We start from the raw sequence: 7,432 nt of genomic DNA on the forward strand, positions 1-7,432 counted from the left end.
ATGCAGAGAATGAATTTCCCTCATGAGGATATAATAAAATATACCTTAACCTACGTTAACCCTCTTCTGAGAAATTAATTTCCACAGTGTGGCTCCTGTCACTGTGTGATTTGATTGACAGCACACACATAGCACTTGACTATATAATGGTTGGGTTGAACAGGTATAATGTAGGGGTGTGACAAAACACTGACATACTTACTGTATATACTGTGAAACTTAAGTATTATGATTCAGTTTCTAACTTCAAGGTCCATTTTCCAAAGTTTACTTATGTATGAAGGATTAGTGATGCTTAATGAAATAAGACTAATATTTCACTGTCAGATTGTTGTGGCCCATGAGGTTTTTGGTGACATTTGTCCTACATAACTTTGGATATATGACATGTGACATATGACAGGTTATTCTTTTTCTGCTATGTTATATTGCTCCCTCATCAAAAACATGCCTGAAGTTTTAACATGCATTTCATCCATGCATGTTTGAATGTTTCAGTGATCATTCCCAAGCCCTATTCTAATCCTCCTAAAGATTATCTGTAAGATTCTGTGCAAGGCTTACCCCACAAGCCTATCAGCTCTATATAAAAAAAAAATTGATACCAAATTCCCAGGCTTAGCACAGGGAGGTTTTTTTTTTTTTCCTTCAACTTTGAATCTATTTGGTAATCATGTATTTCCCTGAATCATCTCTTACCTTAGTATAAGTCCATGTCCTAATATCATACAATGTAATTTACCTATAGGTAAGTTACACAGTATAATAGTAATAGTTACATAGTATAGGTATTAAGACGAGAACAAGACATATGGAACCAACCTCGCTTCACTGCATGGGCTGCTAACAATTGGAGCGCTTTATTCCCAATCACGGACATTTAACATCACTGGCGTCTTGAGATCTCTCGGCCGGGGGAACCTTGATAAACGGAGTGGTTGCCGTGGAAACACTCTTCACAGGCACGAGGATCATTGGCCTTTCTTTTCTGAGCCCATAAGAAGAATAACTGTAGTCTTGGCTGCCCGCTCAATCGGCGGACGCTACTACACCATTGCTCTTTCTCAGGGCCTATTCACAGTCCCTCAATTTGATTTTAAATTATATAGAGGAACTTTAATTGATGTAAATATGATTTCTACAAATACTAAGCAATGGTAAATTTAATTAATTTGTACCATATGACTGGACAAGTTGTTAAAGTGAAAGTCCCCTTGTATGTACTGACTAGCTTTGAAAGAGTACTACACTGATCTGATTGGAACAGCATCAACATTTCTCAAGATGTAAAAATAGTTGGATCCACAAGTGACGTTCCTGGCTGTACGTCACAGCTTAAAACAACAGTGCCCCCTGCTGTTACCTTACTGTAAATCCTAAATATTAAAGGACAGTAGTGATTATGTCAGACATTTTAATGTGAAAACAATGAATAGACTGATAGATCTAAGGACTGTTCCATTGCCATTGATGATGTTAGTGTTTATCCAATCAGGGGTGAATCAGAAGAAAATCACTGGTCTGCCTCAGCGTGTTGCACAGCAGGAAAGCTATTTGGGAAAAAAGACATTTCAAAGCTCATAAAATCAGCATTGATTTAGTGATGTATACACTGAGAGCAGCAAATGAAAGCATACCCTTCAGTGGTTTGTGAATTGCCTGGTAGTTAGTTTTCCATTTACATTGGATTGATTACGCAATTCTGGTTTGAAATCTGCCATATTAATATTGTGCACTGACTGTAGCAAGTAAAATCAGGAAAATACATTTTTAAATGAGTGAATATTATTGGTAGTAAAAGTACCCAAATTGTATAATGTTACTTAAAATATCATTACACATGTAGAAGTTAAATGCAAGCCTGGAGATAGTCAATAAAAAGAAAATACATTGTGAAACTTCACAAATGTGTTAAAACAGAATTTTAAACAATTGTATTTCTCTGTAAATGTGCTACATACAACAGCACTGTACATTACGATTCCAAACTAGTACTACCTTTCTATTGAAAAGACTACTTTTTAAATTAACTTTTTTTTTGCAATTAAGGCGAGACACAGCAGGTGAATAGAAAAAAAAAATCTTTAAAATTGAAAAATAGACCTTTAAAAATTACATTATTAAACTAATAGATGAGAGGTGATGACTGAAATAATGAATAATTTTGAACTCAGCTGGATAAGTCCAAGTGAAGCCATTGCAGGAGGGTTCATTAGTGGGTCTGGTGGCTCAAAGTGCACTAAAGGTTGACATTTGAGCAGCCATTGTGTGCTCAAGTATCGCTTCACTTTTAATAGACACTTTTCCATCCATATTACAGCCCTGAAACCATCTTCAGCTAGGACTTTAACTTCACTTTCACTTTTATTACTTACTCTATGTTGAATATGTTCTTGGAATTATTATGTCCGAAAGAACGCCCATCTCTCATATTACAGCTTAAAGGTGAGCTGGAGCTGTGTTTCCCAGTCCCAGTCTGTGAACACTTGTTGAGGTCATTTCAGATGAAGAAGCAGAATTTAATAGTTTCTGAATATAATTATTTGTTTGTACTAAATTCATATCTTGTAAGTGCTTCTGTAGAAAGAGTTCTACATTTATATTTACATAATTCAAACTGTTAAATATAATGGTCTCTGTACTCAAGGTAAAATGGTTGGGAACAGAGGAGAACTGATATATTGGTTGTTTGGCTGATATATCTGGCCAATATTTTCACTTTTTGGCTTTAAATCCCCAGCTGAGGTCACTATTTTGGTCAACCAGGTGGATAAAGAATATGCATCAGGCTGTATTTGATCACTTTACTATGACACTGCTCTGCTCTCCTATCCAGTTTGTACTAAAACAGGGCTGTGGATGAGTTTGTAGTAAATTCAAGTTACATTATTTGGGGAAAATTATTTAAATCAAATATCAGCAGAGCTTATTGGCCAATGGTTTCTCTGGATTCCAAACAATCTGTATTGGTATCTGTTTTGGTATCAAAAAACATATAGGTTGAACTTTAAATTTGACCCACTCATTTGGAATAGAAGTATGCAATGCCGTCTTGGCAGTGGGAACTAAACTGCCAATCCTATAATAAATGACTTCCAGGATTTCAGTGCCATCAACATTTCAGCCTCATTACTGGTCTAAAATGCAAGATAAAAATGTTGAAATTATTTAAGTAATATTTAGTCTAAAACATTTCCACAGTATAATGCATATATTATTATTCCTATACAATATTTTCCTCCCAAAGTCCCTGTGATTGAAACTGGTGTAAACATTTTTCCACAACACTCTTATTTAGCCTAAAGCATTATATAATATATAATAATTTTTAGCCTAAAGCATTTCCACAGTTTAATGCATGTAATATTACTTCCTATACAATATTTAAGTCCTTAGTGTTTGTATTCCTCCCAAAGTCCCTGCGATTGAAACTAGTGTAAACATTTTTCCACAACACTCTATGGCCTGTAGTTATTGCCTTATGGTCTCATAAACAGAAAACAACAAAAGCCTGATGTAAGCATCTCTCCTGCCTGTGCCCCAAACTTCTATGTTCAGCACAATATCAGCACTATTCCCCCTCACGTTATAATGAAGCATAAATTATGACTTAATTCTTAACTTATCTAGAACTAAATTTAAAGCTGAACAGTGTAACTTTCATGGTGGAGGGACTGCCACCTGCTTGTCTTTATGGAGTTGTCTTTGGTTTGCCTTGTTCTACATTACATTAAGTTTGATCCATGGAGTTGACATTACCAGACCGAGTTACAGCTCAGATATGTGGAGAGGCAACCTAGCTCACATTTGGCGGAGTTCTTCTTTCAAACTGAAAATACTCTGTTCCACCTTATGATGTCATGTGATAACAGAAGAAGTGCTTGATTGTGTTTTTAAACTTTATACACCATCACTAGAATCATTTGGATTTTCTGGAATTGCCCATATCTACTGAACAAAAGGTAAAAAATAGCTGTTAACTTCAAAAGTACCAGGACATGACATCACTCGATGAAACAGATAATTCTGAACTTTGGAGGTGTAAACAGACTAAGAATAAAGGTGTGAATGTGTGAATGAAACCAACACAACTCAGGGTGTTTTTTTTTAGGAGGAAACAGCATTACAGCGTGGCTTAAAACTCACAAGAATCCATTTTATGTGACATCTCTACGTTCCTACATTTAATACTCGGGAATATTCAAGGCAAAGCAGAAATGACACATAGTGCACCTATAAGCCGTGTGTTCACCTCATGTGGCAGTAGGAATAGGAAAGAGCATCTGTGAGAAGGTATGACTGTTTTGAAATTTATCAGCTGCATTTCAAAACTTTTAGTCAATAATGTATCAGTTTTATTTCAATCGAGGTTTTGAAGCATGGCTCGGGGGTGGATCCCATCTCAGCATGCAAACAGTTTTCCGAGAGACCAGGTGCTGCAACTCAAAGAGGCAGACAAATCATCTGCCTCAGAAATGTAGGATTTATTGCAATGTTGTGACTTCAGTTTAAGATGGGTAATGTTTTACAAAACAGTGACGCAACAGTGAAGATTAGTCCTATCATCTCTGAGTATGTCACACTAGCTAAAGACTTGTCTAAATCTCAACATAAGACAAAATAACCAGATACCACAATATCTTTCACAGTTTGAATACTGTTGAACAAAAACTATGCACATAAAGAATATCAAATTTTTCTCATTTTTAATTTTTTGTAAGGTGACCTCTCAAAAAGAAATTCAGAATGGAATCATTGCTTTGAATAGCCAACAATGATGCAAATGTACAGACACAAGTGATGAGAAGTAGATAATACTGGCTGGATTTAAACATGCTCTATGTAACTTTCCTGGTGCAGGATACATTAGTTGCTTGTCTCCATGGCTATGGCATTGCTTTGTCTGGAATGTTCCGTAGTATGACATTAAACAATCTATCTAGCATGATTGAATTCTTTTGTTTTCATTTGGCAAAAATGCATTAATAAACATACATTCTTACTGTAAGCGGGGTCACCTCTCCACAGATATGACCCGTTATCTTGGCCTAGTGTCATTAGCTGCTTGTCTGATGCATACATTTAATTATTTTATTTTTGCTGTTGTAAAATTTGACTTGTTATACTCTCCATTTATGTACTTCCATGTAATTTCCTTTTGAAAACGATGATTCACGCTATGGCCCTACTAGAAAATGGCACATGTTAGTGCCTCTGTTCTGGTGGCGGCAGCATAGAGCAGCCTGGTGTGGTGAGCTGTGGTGAGGGGAAATGATTGGCTGAGAGGAGCTGAGTGGGGCTGAGTGCAGAGCGAGCGGGGTGCACAGCGGGAGCCTCGGTGGGAGTGGTGAAGTGTCCGTGACAAGGTGTGCCCACTCCATAATGTCACAGATAATGTCAGGCGGATAATGAGTCTCACCTCCTCACATCTGCTGCGTGACGCCCTCGCTCCCCTCGGCTTCTACCAAATATGAAACAAAAAGAGAGAGCTTTGCTTTGTATCAGCAGGTGTTCATCACAAGAATTACTTTGTTCAAATTATGTAATGCATCTTTCCCGTTCATTTGTTTCATTATTAAAACCAAAAATGGCACATTCATTCATTCGTTCATTGTTATATCACTATAGGGTAGGATGACATCTGTCTCAATCAGACTGTGTAAAGAAGTGGACTAAGGGATTGTGTCCTTGGCTCCAGTCAAATGAAGCTCACAAGGCTAGCAGTTATAGGAGCGAGTTCCATATTAGGAATATTAATTTATAGATAAACAGAACAGATGAAATAGCAAAATAGAAAAACCCAGGATCATGGAGATTGGGTTAATGCGAACATTTTAATCAAAATAATGAGTAGTTACAGAGAGAGGGGTGCAATTTTTTTCAGTGTAAAGTCAATTGGTGCCAGAGTCAATGCAGCCTATTTGGAAAGCAGCGGGTTAGCTATGTCCATTTATATAGTTTATGGTCTCAACACAATCAACACATCAATCTACTTTCAGTATTTCAGGAAACTTATTTTAGTTATTTTGTAGGTGCACTGTTTACCTTTTTCTGGTGGAGGAAAATGTTCCCCAATATGGCACCAAACTGTTTACATGGAAACAAGCAGGTTTGTCAGGCTATTTTCATCACTAAAAGCACATGTAATTGGGGCAGGTTTAATGCCATACTGTGAAACTTTCCTGGCAAGTGACGAACTCTCCTCCCTAAAAGTAATAGTGCACCTTTAAATTACCCTTACATGTCTTTGGATGGGAGGACGGGTCAAGCAATGTCATCCAAAAACACTTTCATACACTGTCATTGCCAAAAATATATTTCACCAAAGTGTCAACATTTGCTTTAATAACCTTTTTATGAACCCAGGCAACACTACTGTCATACGCCATGTGCATTGGAATTTCTAATAAATACTGCCCTCTAGTGTCCACATTTGACCATGTGCACTACATAGAATCTGACTGTTTTCTGAACACCAAACAGCTTATTGCCATTTGGGTAGATAATAAAATCATAATTATAAAACATTTTACTTCATGATTTATTTAGACATTGACTCTTTATAGCGTTTATAACAAAATATCTGTGTGCATAGTTTTCTACTGACAGCTTGCCTGATATGGTTCAGTTTCCTGTATTATGCCAAATGAGCCTCATCAGAATCGCTCAGCTGAACTAAAAAGCCATAGACCACTCCCTCCGTCTCCAAACGCCCTGGTTAATTATTGATTCTTTCCTGTCAGTGTATTTTTCCTCCCGGGTCACGTCAACACAAGGTCAGATTGTGCTCCTAGACTCAGATATGACACGTGAAGTATTCTCCTCACACTTGCTCAGAGGCTTTTACTAAACGCAACATAATGTTCCTATTACAATTCACAGTCACAGTGGTTGGCTTTTGATGGTGATGTCTTCTTCTTGCTATTTTACATAATCTAGTCCAATCGGTGAAAAAGAGAAAAGTGAATATAGATAGTTGGTCTGACTTATGTAACAGATGGGGTAATACATTGGTTCCAGTATTGGTATTGATACTTTGCAATTGATGTCATCACATTCCTGGGGGGGGGAGTAGTACTGAAAGTACTACTCTGTTAGAAGCTCTGTTACTCAAGTTAGACTTACTCTGAACTTTATTTTAACACAATCTGATTAAACAAGATTGCCTCACAGGACATTGTAGTTACAAGATAGCTAGCATTAGTCAGTTTTTCAGTTTTGTTGAAAATCAAACACCTACACAGCACCATGAATGCCCGTATTGACCACGGATTATTGCAAATTAATTGTTTAAATCAATTTTAAATGTTTTGTCTGTGTGTGATAATGTCTGCATTTTGTCACCATGGTAACTGTTGAACATTCCTCCAATAGAGATTCATGTAGAACACCCCCAGCGTGATGTCACTGCAAAGTATCAGTTGGCGAAATC

The sequence above is a fragment of the Boleophthalmus pectinirostris genome, unplaced genomic scaffold, assembly GCF_026225935.1.
Source record: "Boleophthalmus pectinirostris isolate CB_2022bp ecotype Guang Dong unplaced genomic scaffold, ASM2622593v1 HiC_scaffold_7, whole genome shotgun sequence".
Lineage (NCBI taxonomy): Eukaryota > Metazoa > Chordata > Actinopteri > Gobiiformes > Gobiidae > Boleophthalmus > Boleophthalmus pectinirostris.